Below are 16,605 nucleotides of genomic sequence, written 5' to 3' on the forward strand. Positions count from 1 at the left end.
ATTGCGCAGGTATCAACTAGCCTAGGACTCCTAAAGGCCGATCATGCGAAACTTTCGGATAGGGTCAAGAACGCGGAAGCTACCCTGACGGACATGGTCCCGGCGCACAAGTCGATGGAAGGGAAGCTCACGGAGGCGCTTGACCGGATTCATACCCTGGAAAGGAGAGCAGAGGACGCTGAAAATCGCAGCCGACGGAACAACGTGCGCCTAGTGGGCCTTCCGGAAAAAATTGAAGGATCGGATATGGTCAGCTACCTACACGAATGGCTGCAGTCGGTGGTGGCCCCGGAAGGTCTTTCCCCCTTCTTTACTCTGGAGAGGGCGCACAGAGTACCATCGAGGCCTCCGAAACCGGGCCTCCCGCCTCGACTGGTGGTTATAAAACTCCTACACTACAAGGACAGGGACTGGCTGTTGCAGCGGGCCAGAGAAGCCGGCCCTTTCCAGGTGGAAAACAGTAAGGTAACGCTGTTTCCGGACTATACGTTAGAAACCCAAAAACAGCGCGCCTCCTTCCTTTCTATCAAAAGAGAACTCCGCACGGAAGGCATACAATATTCACTCCTGTTCCCGGCCAGACTCCGAGTTGTGGTGGACGAGAGCACCCTGTTCTTCCCAACATCCGATGCGGCTTGGACCTGGTGGGATACCTATAGAGCAGGCACAGATGGGGCTCGGTACAGAGCTGAAGAGGAGCGCCAAGGACAGTCTCTCAGACGATCGAGACGGCACCGGGGGCGCGGTCAGGGCTCCAAAAAGCCAACGACCTTCCAAACAGAGGACGAGCGTAGAGCTGCACTACACGCAGTGAGGGAAGTATCGGGGTCGGCCCTGACTGTCTCGGAAAAGGGCTCGTGCTCAGAGGGCCAGAGAACGGACTCGGACACTGAATTATCGGAGCTGGGTGGGGCCAGAGGCCCGAAAGTCACGCCGCAGACGTCAGATGAAATTGTTGAGAGCTGAACCCTCGACAAGGTACCTGGTTTATGATGCAGGGGGCTTATGCAGCTGCTGGGGACTCTGGAGCAGGCCGCTGTGAGACTGAAAAGTTATGGGTCGTGAGGAATATTGCGGGCGGGGGTTTGGTAGCAGCACTTGAAGGCTTCAGAGGCTAGCGTACGTACCCCGAGGCCCATAAGGCCGTCGTAGCATTGACTACGAGTTAGTAGAACTGTGAGCACGTTGCTCAATTGTTTGGATGGGAGCGACTCTTTTGAGGTTGGGTCCTGTTCTGGGGGAGGGAGGGCCTGGAGCAGTTGGGCTCACTCTGGGAACTGTTTGGGGTGTGGGGACGGGGAGAAGGATGGGGGAGGGAGGAGTGGGGGCTGTGCCTGTAGTCCGGATGCACTCTGCTAGTCATTTACTTAACGTCCTCCGGGACAATGGCTAATGTGGGCCCGTTGAAATGTGTAACTTGGAATGTGCGGGGCCTACACACCATGGCGAGGAGACACAAAATCCACTCGTACCTTATTTGCCGAGGAGTACACATAGCATTCCTACAGGAGACGCACTTGACCAAACAGGAGGGAATAGCGCTTCAGCGTAGATGGAGGGGCCACTTATTCTATACTACATACTCTGCATTCGCTAGGGGAGTGTTAATTTGGGTGAGGGCGGGTATCCCCCTCCAAGTGACCAAACACGCTGTGGACCCGGATGGGAGGTATGTGGCAATCGAGGGACTACTTAGAGGCCGACACATAGTGCTCTGTAGCGTATATGCACCGAATGTAGATCAAGCACCTTACTTTACGAAACTCTCCGGGGCACTAGCGGGTTATATCATGGGTCCTGTACTAATGGGCGGGGACTTCAATTCCATAGCGGATGTTACACTAGATAGGTCACACCCACCACTACGTACTTCCCCAGTGCACCGATTAGCGAAGTGCAGATCGGATTGGCAGGGTACATGGGACCTGACTGATTGCTGGCGCGCGCAGCACCCCGCTGAGTGGGATTACTCGTTTTACTCTGGTCTCCACGACCTTCACGTGCGCCTGGATTCCTTCCTGTGCTCCCCTGCGGTTCTTACTGCAGTGGCCCGGACGGAATACTTAGCACGCACACTGTCTGATCATAACCCGCTCCTCCTGTCGCTGGATTGGATGACCGAACCTCCCAAGATCCCAACATGGCGGCTGCAGCCGGACACTCTAGATTACCCGCCCTTCCGCGCTGCGCTGGGGGATCGGATCACCCAATACTTTGGGGAGAACGAGGGCACCACCTCCTCCAGAGCGACAGAATGGGATGCATTTAAAATAGTGGTGAGGGGACACTGCATTGGGAAGCATGCGGGAGCACGCAAAACACTGATAGAAGACCTGGTAAAAGCCGAGAGTACGCTGCGTAAAGCAGAACTAGACCGACCTAACCACCCAGAATTACAGGAGACAGTGAGTGGGGCGAGGGAAGCAGTGGCAGTACATGTGGAGCGCCTGCGTAGCTTTGACTACAAGACATACCTGACTAGGACTCTGGCTGAAGGGGACAAGACTGGTTCACTCCTGGCTTGGCTAGCAAACCCCACCAGAAGTAGCACGCCGATTCTAGCCTTGCAGGGAAACGGGGGCCACATTCACACAGCACAGTCCACGATACTGGACTGTTTCAGGGCGTATTATGAAAGGTTGTATAGGAAAGAGATGGGCGACCACACCGGAGTGCTAGAAGCCTTTCTGGGGGAACTGCAGCTCCCACACCTAGAGCAGGAGCAGGCGGATACCTTGGGAGGCCCCATTGCCCTAACTGAAATAAGGAGTGCAGTGAAGCGAATGGCGCGCAATAAAACACCGGGGATGGATGGATTGCCCGTTGAGTTCTACGGGAAATATTTAGACCAGCTAGCCCCGAGACTCCAGGTAATTTATAACGAGGCCAGGGAGATGGGCCGCCTCCCCCGTTCAATGAGAGAAGCCATAATGATCCCTCTGCTGAAACCGCAGAGAGAGAGCACGGATCCTGCATCCTATAGACCGCTGTCTATGCTCACGACCAATTACAAAATTTTGAGCACAGTGCTGGCCGCCAGGTTGTTGACCCATATGCAAGAGCTGATCCATAAAGACCAATCAGGCTTTATCCCCACGAGAAGCACCACGCACAACATTTGTAGGCTGCTCCGACTGGTGGACGCCCCGCCCCTGGGGGCGAGGTCCCCCCTAGTATTAGCGATCGATATAGAAAAAGCCTTTGATAGTCTGGAAAGGAGCTATTTATATAGAGTGATGCGCGAATTTGGCCTCGAAGAAGGATACATACAATGGACAAGGGTGCTCTACTCCACGGCGAGGGCCAGAGTGAAGGTCGGATCGTTAGTATCAGATCAATACGAAGTAACTCGGGGTACCAGACAGGGGTGCGCACTTTCCCCCCTGCTATTCGCACTTGCGGTGGAACCGCTTGCGGCTATGGCTAGGAGAGGGAAGTTCTATAGCGGACTTGTTTTTAGGGGGGAACCCCATTACATTTCCCTGTATGCGGATGACCTCCTCCTTTTTCTAGATAATGCAGAAGAGGCTGTGGAAGGTGCCGAGAAACTACTAGAGCGCTTTGGCGAAATATCGGGACTGCGGGTAAACTGGGCAAAAACCTGCCTTTTCCCGCTCCGGAAGGGGGAAGAGAGCCCCACACTCCGCCCGCACCTTCGATGGGAACCCTGCTGCATGAGATACCTGGGAGTGCACATATACCATGATCCAGCGAATCTCCTCGACGGTAACGTAGGACGATGTATCCGTGCCCTGAAGGGTTTATGTCCTTCTGGGCCACCCTACCATTATCAACGGCGGGCCGTGTTGCGCTTCTGAAAATGATTGCCCTGCCGCGACTGTTGTATTTTTTCCGGACCCTCCCTGTATGGATATCCGGCATGACCTTTAAACGCTTATAATCAATGCTGGTGTCCTTCTTGTGGGGAACTGGCAGGCGCAGGATAGCACTGAAGACGCTAACCCGCCCTAAAGATGAGGGGGGACTAGCTGTCCCGGATTTTGAGCTCTATTATTTGGCAGCTCAGCTGCAATTCTTCACACAGGAGGTGGCGAGAGTGTATCGTGGGCCGGAACAGGGAAGAGAGAACGGCACTCCTCGCCACGTCCTGGCGTATATCACCCTGCAACAAAAATTGCTGCTACAGGGACTGTCCCAGGAAGAACGGACCCTCCATCTGTGCTGGAACCGCTCGCAGAAGCGAGTTGGACCCGGTCACCCATATGCGCCCGAAATCCCGTTGGGCATGGTGACGGCACTACCGCACGGCGGGGACAGGTCGGGTCTACAGCTCTGGGAAGAAGCGGGGCTGCAGATGCTGGGCGACTTGTACGAGGACGGGGTGTTATCTCCTTACCAGGCCGTACAAGAGCGGTACGACCTTCCAAGAGGAGACTTTTTGCTGCATGCGGCGGTGGTGAGGGCCATACAGTTGCACTGGGGAGGGAGGCTGACGGAGCCTGCAACCACACTGGCATGCCAGTACACAATGATGGCAGCGGGAACAATTAAGGCCGTGACATGCCTCTACCGCAGACTGCTATTGGACACACTACAACCTCTTACACTACTTAAAAATAAATGGGAGGTGGACCTGCACTTAGACATACCAGACACGACATGGGCACAACTGGTGCGGCGAGCCAGTAAGAGCTCCAGGAACGCACGCTTCCAATTAATACACCTCTATATCCTGCATAGGGCCTACCTCACCCCGAGTAAACTTACAGCGTACTTTCAAGTGGTGGACGTGGCTTGCCCTAGATGCAACCACATAGGAGCTGACCTGGTACATATGTTGCGGGGATGTTTACAAGAGTATTGGGAGGCCATTGAAGAGACCCTGAATGAAGTCACAGACAGGGAGTTGCATTATGACAGCGCGGTCACTATTTTGCATTGGTTCCCTCACACGAAAAAGAACAAGTTGACGAGCAAATTCATAGACATGGGGTTGATCATAGCGAAGAGAGAGCTGACTAAAGGGTGGAAATCAAGGATGGGACCAACACATAGCAGATGGATAAATGAATTCCTGAAATGGGCGACTACGGAGAGCGTAATTCGTTACCAATTGGCCCGCCACAGCTCGGATGATAGAGCGCAGGAAACAGCAATGGCCTGGGAAATACTGGTGCAGGCCCTGAGAGATAGCACACTGGTTGAAGAGGGGGAAGAGGAGGCAGCAGACGGTTCGGCCCCAACGATAGCAGACATGCCCACGACACTTCCACAGGACACACATGTGTAATTAAACATAATAACTCCGGACTCCCACAATGTAGACATTTCCAATTGCATTGCACCAAACACAGGCGCAGGCACCGGGTGGGGAGGGGGGGGCGGGAGGGGAGTTAAGAATTGGGGGAAAACCGCAGTTGCACACGTACACCTTCACTAGAACAACAGTACAATACGATTCACAGAACACATAAAAGCAGTGAACGGAAACCGCTAAACGTTATCAATAGAGAACAGGACGGTCCAGTGAGAGGGCTGCATAGTACTTTAACGCCGCCCTGCCTCCGGGATAAGGGCTGAATGGCTGTGTTCCCTACCTCAGGAAAAATAATTAAGGAACAGCAACTCTGTATTCTGTGATATTACTGGTGGATCTGTATGTCAAATATAACCCTGCAATAAAAATTGTTTTACAAAAAAAAAAACATATATATCGATGTAACTAATTTCGATGACACTAATATCGATATTTTTATTATTTTTTTGTATTTTATTATGTATGTGTTATATGTTTTATTTAAGTATTTAAAATATTTTATATTATATGTGTATTAATTGTATATATTAATAAATGTATTTATCAGTAAATTATATGTTTTAGTACTGGAGCGGGTTGTGGGTTTATAGGGGAATAGGGTGGGAAGGAATTTAATTGTAATTAATAAAATATGTATTTATGTATAATTTATTTAGTAATTGATTAATAATTGGCAATTAATTAATTTAATTGATTAATTAATTATATAATTGGTAATTAATTTTAATTTAAATTAAATGTTATGTTTTAGTACCGGAGCGGGTTGTGGGTTTATAGGGGAATAGGGTGGGAAGTAAATTAATTGTAAATAATAAAATATTTATTTAAGTATAATTTAATTTGTAATTAATTATTAATTGGCAATTAATTATTTTAATTGATACATTAATTATATAATTGCTAATTAATTTTAATTTTATTTAAATGTTATGTTTTAGTACCGTAGCGGGTTGTGGGTTTATAGGGGAATAGGGTGGGAAGTAATTTAATTGTAATTAATAAAACATTTTTGTATGTATATTTTATGTTGTAATTAATTATTATTTGGCAAATAATTAATTTAATTGATACATTAATTAATTAATTGGTAATTAATGTTAATTTTAATTCAATTACATGTTTTAGTACCTGAGTTTGTTGTGTGTTTTTAGGGATATTGGGTGGAAAGTAATTTTATAGTAAATATTTATTTATTTATACATTTTTAGTAATGGATAATTAATGTATTAAATAAGTATTAATTGGTAATTAATTATTTTAATAGATAAATATTTTTCAAATAGTTAATTAATATTTGTAATTTGTAAATCTTTTTTAATACTTAGAAAAAATAATTAATTATTTGTTCAACATATTTTTTTTTAATGTTAATTTGTATAATGTATTTTAAATTGTAATATTGATTTAATTTAAAAGAATATTTTATTGTTATGATAAATAATTTATTTTGTAATATTTATTATTTGGTGAGTAATATTTAATAAATATTAATTATTGGTGTTTGGTGTTAATTTATTGTCAATTAATTATTCAAATTTAAATCGTTTTATTTATTAATAATTGTTTTTTATTGATGTTGATGTATTTGAAAAATTAATTATACATTATTTCAAATATAAAAATTATTTAGAAGTATGTTAAAATAACAATTTATGTTATTACAAGCTTTCCCTACTGTTGTACCCTTTGGAGTTGGAATCGTAATTTTTCCCCCTACGCTATCCAAAGCTTTCCCTACTGTTGCACCCTTTGGAGTAGGAATAGTAATTTTTCCCCCTACGCTATCCAAAGCTTTCCCTACTGTTGCACTCTCTGGAGTGGGAATAGTAATTTTACCCCCTACACTATCCAACGCTTTCCCTACTCTTGCACCCACTGGAGTGGGAATAGTAAATTTTAACCGTACGCTATCCAACGTTTTCCCTATTGTTACACTCACTGGAGTGGGAATAGTAATTTTTACCCACCCGCTATCCAACGCTTTCTCTACTGTTGCACTCTTTGGAGTGGGAATAGTCATTTTACCCCCTACACTATCCAACGCATTCCCTACTGTTGCACTCATTGGAGTGGGAACAGTCATTTTTACTTACCCGCTATCCAACGCTTTCCCTACTGTTGCACCCACTGGAGTGGGAATAGTAATTTTACCCCCTACACTATCCAACACTTTTCCTACTGTTGCACCCACTGGAGTGGGAATAGTAATTTTTTTCTGTACGCTATCCAACGCTTTCTCTACTATTGCACTCACTGGAGTGGGAATAGTAATTTTTAACCACCCGCTATCCAACGCTTTCTCTACTGGTGCACTCTCTGGAGTGGGAATAGTAAGTTTATCCCCTACACTATCCAACGCATTCCCTACTGTTGCACTCATTGGAGTGGGAATAGTCATTTTTACCTACCCGCTATCCAGCGCTTTCTCAACTGTTGCTCCCACTGGAGTGGGAATAGTAATTTTACCCCCTACACCATCCAACACTTTTCCTACTGTTGCACCCACTGGAGTGGGAATAGTAATTTTACCCCCTACACTATCCAACACTTTTATACTGTTGCACCCACTGGAGTGGGAATAGTAATTTTTACCTGTATGCTATCCAACGCTTTCCCTACTGCTGCACTCACTGGAGTGGGAATAGTAATTTTTACCCATCCGCTATCCAACACTTTCCCTACTGTTGTACTCTCTGGAGTGGGAATAGTAATTTTACTCCCTACGCTATCCACCGCTTTCCCTACTGTTGCACCCTTTGGAGTTGGAATAGTAATTTTTACCCTTACGCTATCCAACGCTTTCCCTTCTGTTGCACTCACTGGAGTTGGAATAGTTATTTATACTCTTACGCTATCCAACGCTTTCCCTACTGTTGCACTCACTGGAGTGGGAATAGTAATTTTTACCCACCCGCTATCCAACACTTTCCCTACTGTTGCAACCACTGGAGTGGGAATAGTAATTTTTACCCGTACGCTATCCAACGCTTTCCCTACTGTTGCACTCATTGGAGTGAGAATAGTAATTTTTACCCACCCGCTATCCAACGCTTTCCCTACTGTTGCACTCTCTGGAGTGGGAATAGTAATTTAACCCCCTACACTATCCAACGCTTTCCCTACTGTTGCACCCTTTGGAGTTGGAATAGTAATTTTTACCCACCCGCTATCCAACACTTTCCCTACTGTTGCACTCTTTGGAGTGGGAATAGTAATTTTACCCCCTACACTATCCAACGCATTCCCTACTGTTGCACCCTTTGGAGTTGGAATAGTAATTTTTACCCTTACGCTATCCGACGCTTTCCCTAATGTTGCACTCATTGGAGTGGGAATAGTAATTTTTACCTATCCGCTATCCAACACTTTCCCTACTGTTGCACCCTATGGAGTTTAAATAATATTTTTAGTCTTACGCTATCCAATATATTTTATATTTATTTATGTATTTTATAATATTTTTAGTATGTTACATAATGTTGTGTTAAATTAATGTTTCAAATATTGAAAGTATATTTCATTGTTTTTATGCATTAATTATAAATATTTATTATTATTTATGTTATTTTTTTATTAGTGTTGATGTATTTGTAATTTATAGTATTTGTTAATAATTTTAAAATAATTAAACAAATATTAAATATTATAATTATTTATATATATATTACATATTGTATGTTTAATTGAAATTAAATGTTTAACATTAAATATGTATTATTTATTCATTTTAAACATTCTAAAATATTTTAACATAACTTTAAATTATATACAAGTATTATTTACTTTATATATTTTTTTATACCAAAAAAACCCGATATTTTTAACTACGATATTTTTAACATCGATATTTTATTTTCGATATTTTTGTACTTACTATGTTGTAGATAGGGTGTCGATATACTTACCTTCGATATTCCAGCGTCGATATTTTTTCTGTCGATATCCTGTCTCTCGATATTCTGTCAGAGATTCAATATTGTATATCTCATTATTAGACATAACAGAACATCTTCCAGCAACCTGAAAGGCAAAATTCAAAATCCCAGGATCGGACCCAAGAAAGCGGTCAGTGAAGACAGAGGTTTTGCATTTGAATTGAAGATTCTACATTTCTTTTCTCTCACTCCCATTCCTCCTTCCCCCCTGGGGTATTTCTGAGTGACAGAGTTTATTTCTACTTCTGTGGCTCGGGGAGTTTCCGGGGAGATTAGGGTTTGCTCGTCGCCAACGGAGAGCAGGAGTTTCAGGTGGGTGCTTATCTTGACCGAATACCAAGACGCACTACGCTTGTTTTGGCAACGATCAAACATGGAATTTCCTGAAGAGAAATCCCAACTTTCTCAACTCAGTGCGGTTATTAGAGAATTACAAGCTTAGATGCAATAAGTTAAGCATGAGAATCAAGTTCTCAGGGATGAACTAGCTAAGAGTAGGACAGGGTTCAAACAATGGAGGGAACCAAAGGATTCAGACACACGACCAGATCGGCCATTTTTAAAATGGTGTCACTGATGCGCCTGATCTATAAACTACAAAATGTCCCTACCCAGTGCCTCCTTCGTGGTTTCACCTGGTTAATGCGGCGGTGGGGCATTTCTTGGGGGCTGGGGGGGCTTCCAGGGTGGCGCTGAGGACTTGCTTTGAATCAACATATTAGGGGGGGTTGGCCACATCAGATATCCAATCGTACTAAATGGCCTCGCATCTTGGTACTAAATGAATGGTGGCATGGAAGCCAAGAAGATCCCGCCTATTGCAGTGGGGCGGTGGTGCATGGGGAAATCAACCTTGCATGCTATCCTGTACTCTGCCTCGATTCACAATTCCCTACCGTTGGCCACTCAGGTGGTATTCTGTGTCTGGAAACAGTCCCTTCGTAAGATAGGGTGGTGGAACAGGCTGACTAGGGAGACCCCGCTGTGGCGTAATGGCCGTCTACCGCAGCTGGCGGTGTTAGCTGGGTTTCAAAGAAGGGACAATATAGGAATCTCTTCACTAGAGGATGTAATGAGAGGCTCGGTGCTCTAGTTTTTTGAAATCTTCAGTGAGAGTACCAAATGCCAAAGAATCAGGGGCATATTATCAAGGGGGTTTATCTCTGCTGTTTTGGCTTTAAAAGCCAAGAAAGCGGACATAAAATGATCTCCCTATTACCTAGATGTCGCTAACACCAGTTAGCAACAGCTAGTAGGAGTTAGCGACCATCTTGGGCCCCACTTTGCATGTTAGTGATATTTATCACTAATGACATGCAAAGTGGGCGTGCCAAGATGTTAGCGACTGGAAACAGTTGCTAACATCGCTATCTTCTATTACCAACTTTTGGAGATATTCGCGCTAAGCGTGAATATCTCCAAAAGCTAACACCTGCCCTGAGCAGTTCTTAGCCATGTTATCCAATGGGAGGTGGAATACATGGCTAAGAGCATTAGCTCGGTAATGCATGAATATCGCGGACTTTTCAGCGATATTCATGCATTGCGGCGGATTTTTATCGCATTTGCGATAAACCTTGGTAATACCAAGGTTTATCTGCGATAAAAATCGCCGCAGCTCAGCGGTAAATTTTTGTCTCTAACCAAGCAATAGCGATAATTATCGCTATTGCTTGGTAATATGCCCCTCAGTTCTATAAATACCTCCAACCTCGGCATGCTACTTCTCCAAGCGTCTCGGGACTGGAGGCTCTCCCCGTCTGATCGAGGCTAAGATTTTTATGGGCGACCTACAAGATCATAAAATATCAAAAGATTTATCAATCCTTAGTGACCCATAGTTCTACTACACCAGATAACCTCAGAAGGACATGGGTTGGGGATGTAGGTGAGCTGGATGGAGACGACTGGATGGACAAACTGACCTCTCCTAGAGGAGCAGTGATATCGATGAGATTCCTTCTCATTCAATTTAAATACCTACATCAGGTTTATTATACTCGGCTCAGGCTCTGGAGGGCGGATCTGGTGGCATCCCCAATGTGCCTGCGCTGTGAACGAGAAGAGGGGTCCCTGATGCACACCATTTGGCATTGTACGGCGCTCACAACATTTTAGAGGGGAGTATTGGCCTGCTTGGTGGAGGTGTTGGGGTGAGAGCTCCCTGCCTCACCGAGGTTGACAATTCAGCATATCATGAAGGGTATAGGAGGTAACATATGTAAGAGGCATTTACTACTATTGGGGCTGACCTTTGTCAAAAGAGACATAGCAAGGGTGTGGAATGCGACGACCCCTCCATCTCTCTCGACATGGAGAAATCGGTTGGACTTCAATATGTGATTACAGGTTCCGAGATTTAAGGACAGGGGCTGCCCGCAAAAACACCCCAAAATCTGGAAACGGTGGGCAGATTACCGAGGCCTGGAATTAGACCTGGTGCCCTCGGTGGATGCCTCCATATCTGCCTTGATATAAGCATAGGAATGGATTATTGGGACGGGTGATGTAGTGATGATCTAAACGCAGCAGTGTGTTAGGGTAACAGGTGGATTGAGGGTACTATTTTGTGTTTTATGTTTTTAATGATAATAATGTATCCACTTACTGTCAACATCATTGATCTGTAATGCTTGATGTGGCAGATGCTTCCTGTTTTTAGGGGCACTGCACTGTATGTGACCGCTTGACAGAATAACATTTGTTTAAAAAAAAAGTGGCAAATGAAACAAAGATTTCCTAGATGGTATGGAAGCAGGAAAAAAATATATATATTGAGGTACCATTCAACAAGTTGGTCGATATTTTGGAGCTGCGAAATCTGCCTGATAGGGCAACAAGAAAAAAGTGAACATGGACCTCCTTTTTGTTTTTTGTCCTTATAGTTAGGTTTCCACTGTGACATATGAACCATGTGAGCACAACAGTAATGTATAAGCAAGGAACACAATATTGCTGTCCCAAGTTGGATCTGGTGTTATATCTAAGAGGCCCTCAAAATGTACTTTTCTTCATATAAATACCCATTTGTGTTAAAGTAACCTCAAAGCTGATTTGCTATACTTAAGCCAATAACTTATTCAGTGATAACAGTGAAGCAGTCGTGGAATGTTCGTCCATAGGAAACTAATAATTAGCTGACTGCACAGAAATATAAGCCTTCACATGGGCAGACATAAATAGCTGCATGCACTGGAACTTTTCTTGTATCAGAATACGGCATTTATTCTTCAATTGGTACTCCGGCTACTAATAGAGGTGTGAGGGATCAATAAATATTAAACCTGGTTAGCTGCATTACTGGCCATAGAATGTTTTGCAGATTGCATAGATACCTCTTTAGCTATCGTAGTGAAGTATTAGACATTACTGTAGTTTTCCTTAAAAACGTAAATCCTCCGTGGACATTTGGATTTCAATATTTAGTTAGTTATATTTAGTTATACTTTCTTGTGTGATTGGGCAATTAAATCTGCACAGTATCATCTTTTTGAATTTGTTCCTTACGGCAGCTCAAAATGCCCCATCATAAAGCAACAAGGGATGAAAAAAGCATGTGCATTAACTTACATTGAGAGAATCTTCTCTCATCAACAGTAAAGCTATTGAACAATAAGTCAACAAAAATTAAATGAATCATTTCCTAAAATATCAAGCACCATTCACTGAGACCTGTACTTGAAGGTCTCTTTCTCAGCTTCATCAAAATCAAGTTAACTGCCTGCTTTGTAAAAAACGTAGATCACAAGGGTTTAAAAGCACCTGTCATTTTGTATTTTTTATATGATGCAGTCTCAATCAAGTAGTACTGCTAAGGAGTTCATCATGGTGGCTATCTGACAGGGCCTAGACTGGTTTGATAATTTTCAACTAATCACTAACATATCCTGCATTAGCATTAGCTTTATTGATTGTATGACTAAACAACTACCTACTAAATCACGAGTGCCTGAACCACGAAGGCTAAACAACGACCTGTGCCAAACCACTAACTATTTATCCACGACTTACTGAACCACGAACTCCACATTTAACCACTACACCAAACGCACTGAAAATAATCCATAAATCATAACGTCAGAATCCTCAATAGAGTTTCCAGAGGCGCGCGCTGCCAAGCTGCTGCAGCCTTGCTAGGTGAAAGCAAGAAGTTTCTTTAATCACCAAAATGTGTGTTGGCAAACTCTGCAGCCTCTCGTGAAGATACACTTAAAGAAGAAGAGCATGTTGCAAGCGCCGAGTAGCTAACCACTTGTTCTTCCAGTTGTCAGTAATATTGAAGCACATTAAAGCAGAATATTTATAAAAAAATTAAAAATTCAGTTTTGATTTACCTTCACTTTGTATTCAGATTGGCGCCCCTCATCTGTCCATAGCCCCTCACTCACATTTATTTTATTTCTTTATACACATACAAACCCAACAAGCATTGAAAATGCATTAGGTCTCGCCTTTGATTAAGTTAAAGCCATTTGCTTTGCTAATGGTATTGTATAGCAAAGCAAATGGCTTTCACTTAATGAAAGGCGAGACCTATTGCATTTTCAATGCTTGTTTTCTTAAGTCAAGCAGAGGCAGGGCAATGAGTTTTACTCAGGGCGCACCACTGTAGCTAAGTTTCTAATCCCCTCCACCTAACGGAGTAAGCTTTGACTGCTCGTCCTTGCTATCCTGAGCTAGTCAAGTGGCCAAAGGGAGAAATTTGTGTATCCAGCTATAGTGCAGATGTATTGCGACCCTGGGACACTGATGGAAATCAGAAATATCCACATGGGATACAGCCAGCGACCACGGAATACCCCTGAACCCCAAGAAAATGACTTCAAGATGAACAATAGCAACTTGCAAATTAAATCAAGTGTGGGAAACATAAGTGTACCTTAGTAAAGTTATAAGAGAGGTCAAAGCCATACACCTGAAGCCGAGTAATCCTGAGAAACAGTAAAGGTTGGGCAGTCAAAAAGGAAGATAATCTTGAGGATATCGCAAGGCAGAGGGATTGGGGAGAAGGAGCAAGGGGAGGGTAAAGGAGAGGATGGAGAACAAATATAAAAAAGCATTGGCATAGCCAATAGGTCTCGCCTTTGGGACCCTACAATTGTTGTTGCACCAAGGATATTGTGCTCCATAGCAAATAATTATAAGGTCCCAAAAGCGAGACCTATTGGCTATGCCAATGCTTGTTATATATGTTAACACTGTCTAGGCAAAGGTTTCACCTCATTAGAATCAGTTTAATGTTTAAATATAGCAATCAGGAATTGAACGGTGACCAGATAACCAATGGTGTAACGAAACTTGAGGGGGTCCCCCCTGCAAGGTTCATTGAGGGACCCTCGGTGCGGAATTTAATCAGGAGCTCTCAGGCCAGAGTACTTTGCTGAGGTGGCCCCCAGCAGCTTGGGGCACCCTGCACTGCAGGGGCACGTTGTTATGCTACTGCAGATATTTTTGGGAAAGGGCCTGCTGCTGCACACCAACCGTGTGGCTGCATATTTAGAAACGTTTGACATCCTTCTTCCCAACCTCCCCACCCCTCCCACCTTCTCTCCTAGCAAGCTCCTTAGCACATAGTCAAACTGAAATGCACTGGTTTATTTCCACTGGTATTTTCATTCTGCTCTTGATGAACCTTACCCAATTCAATTCCAACTTGAAAACTTTACGATGGTCCTACTGTTTGTTCACTGTGTTCTATTCATTCACATAACATGTTACTGTTAATGTATCATGTTTTGTTCGAGCATCTCTGGACGACATTAGCGTGGAGGGTTCAGAATAATTATTCACACAGTGAGATAGCGCTTGAGTGGTAACGCAGTGTAATGTTTATCTTTCACGTGCTCTAATTTGTTTAAGAAATGCTAAAATTGCTCCCACCACGGTGAATCTGCAGATACAGTAACTTCATATGTTAGAATAATATATATTTTTTTCAACTTGATTTTTGGGGAGATTTTAAAGACTTTCCTGAAGGCTTGGACGCTGCGGGGGTGCTGGTCGTTTTATTCTTGATTTTGTTGCCCATTCAGGGCTTAGAATAATTTCAAATTTTTGCATTCTCTGTATAACTCTACATCGAGAGCCTTGATGGCATGGACTCTGTTCCGCTTTATTTTAAATCTGGTTATAAAAGAAATCCTCGAACTTAGATTTGATCTAGAATTCAATTATTGTGTGGGTACAATTATTTAATGAATTGTATTTGCGAGATTTTGCTGTTTAGGAAGTGCCATAACAAGGCAACATATTCCCTCAGGAAACTGAGGATTAACACCGTCTCCGAACCAGTGAAATATGGAAGCTCTAAAAGAGGTATTTTGGGGGTATCTAAATTTTGGGGTACTGTTTTGCTCCCACAGGTTGAGAAGGTAGGTACGTTGGGCTAGATGTACAAAAAGGCTGCTCGCCAAAGCAACAATCGAGCCAAGGCACGCAGCAGTAACAACAGCTCTGCTACACAGTAGTATACTAGTTATGTCACCCATCACAGTAACAGGCAGCTCTGTCCCAAACATAAGAGCAGCTAAACAATGCCACGTGGTACATCAGCGACCCAGTTCTGTCAGGTAGCACAGCGGAAGCTTCTCCCTGCCTCACAGCACTGGCAAACCACCAATTTCTGGCAGGCACAGCGCCCACAGTTCTGCACACAGCACTGACAGCTCTGTTACAGCGCACTGAAGCAGCTGGCTCCACCAAACATTAAAGAACTGCGCCCAACACGTCAAATAAACATCCCAGAATCTGCCATAGATTAATCATTAAACTAACCACCATCAGAGCCGGCTTTAGGGCAGTGCGACCAGTGCTACCGCACAGGGCACTGACCAGTGGAGGGCAGAAATGACTTGGGGAGGGTGCTGTGTTAAGCAATGTCTTATGATTAGAGATGAAGTCCACTTTTGCCCGGTGGTAGTGAGAGAATCCGAGGAAACAGTCATGGGGTGTGGGGCACCAAAAGTGATTGTCGCACTTGGCGCCACCAGCGCTAAAGCCGGCACCGACCACCATATGCGCTCAATCTAGGTTGAGTGAAAACGTAACTCTGCCTGGCAGACTAACTTTAGGTTGGTTTGGACTTTTACAGCCTTATTGGTAATTTCAGACCTATACAGTTCCGCCGGGGCTTCTTACAGACGCGGGCACAAGATCACACATTCAAAAAAGATAACTTCTGGTGCTGGGATGGGGCACATCTTTCAAACAGGCATGGGATGGCAGCCATGGTTTATGAGACGAAGTCGGTGTATACCCTCTTGCATACATATACCCCACTTCTGCGGGAGAGCACAGCTGTGTAAAAGCTGCTGTGTGCAAGATTAGAAAACACACAGAAGCAGCCCCCCTCATAAAATACCCAGGGCTGGTTGTCTGGGGCTGGCCAAGCAC

This window comes from Lissotriton vulgaris, chromosome 5 (genome assembly GCF_964263255.1).
Source record: "Lissotriton vulgaris chromosome 5, aLisVul1.2, whole genome shotgun sequence".
Taxonomy (NCBI): Eukaryota; Metazoa; Chordata; class Amphibia; order Caudata; family Salamandridae; genus Lissotriton; species Lissotriton vulgaris.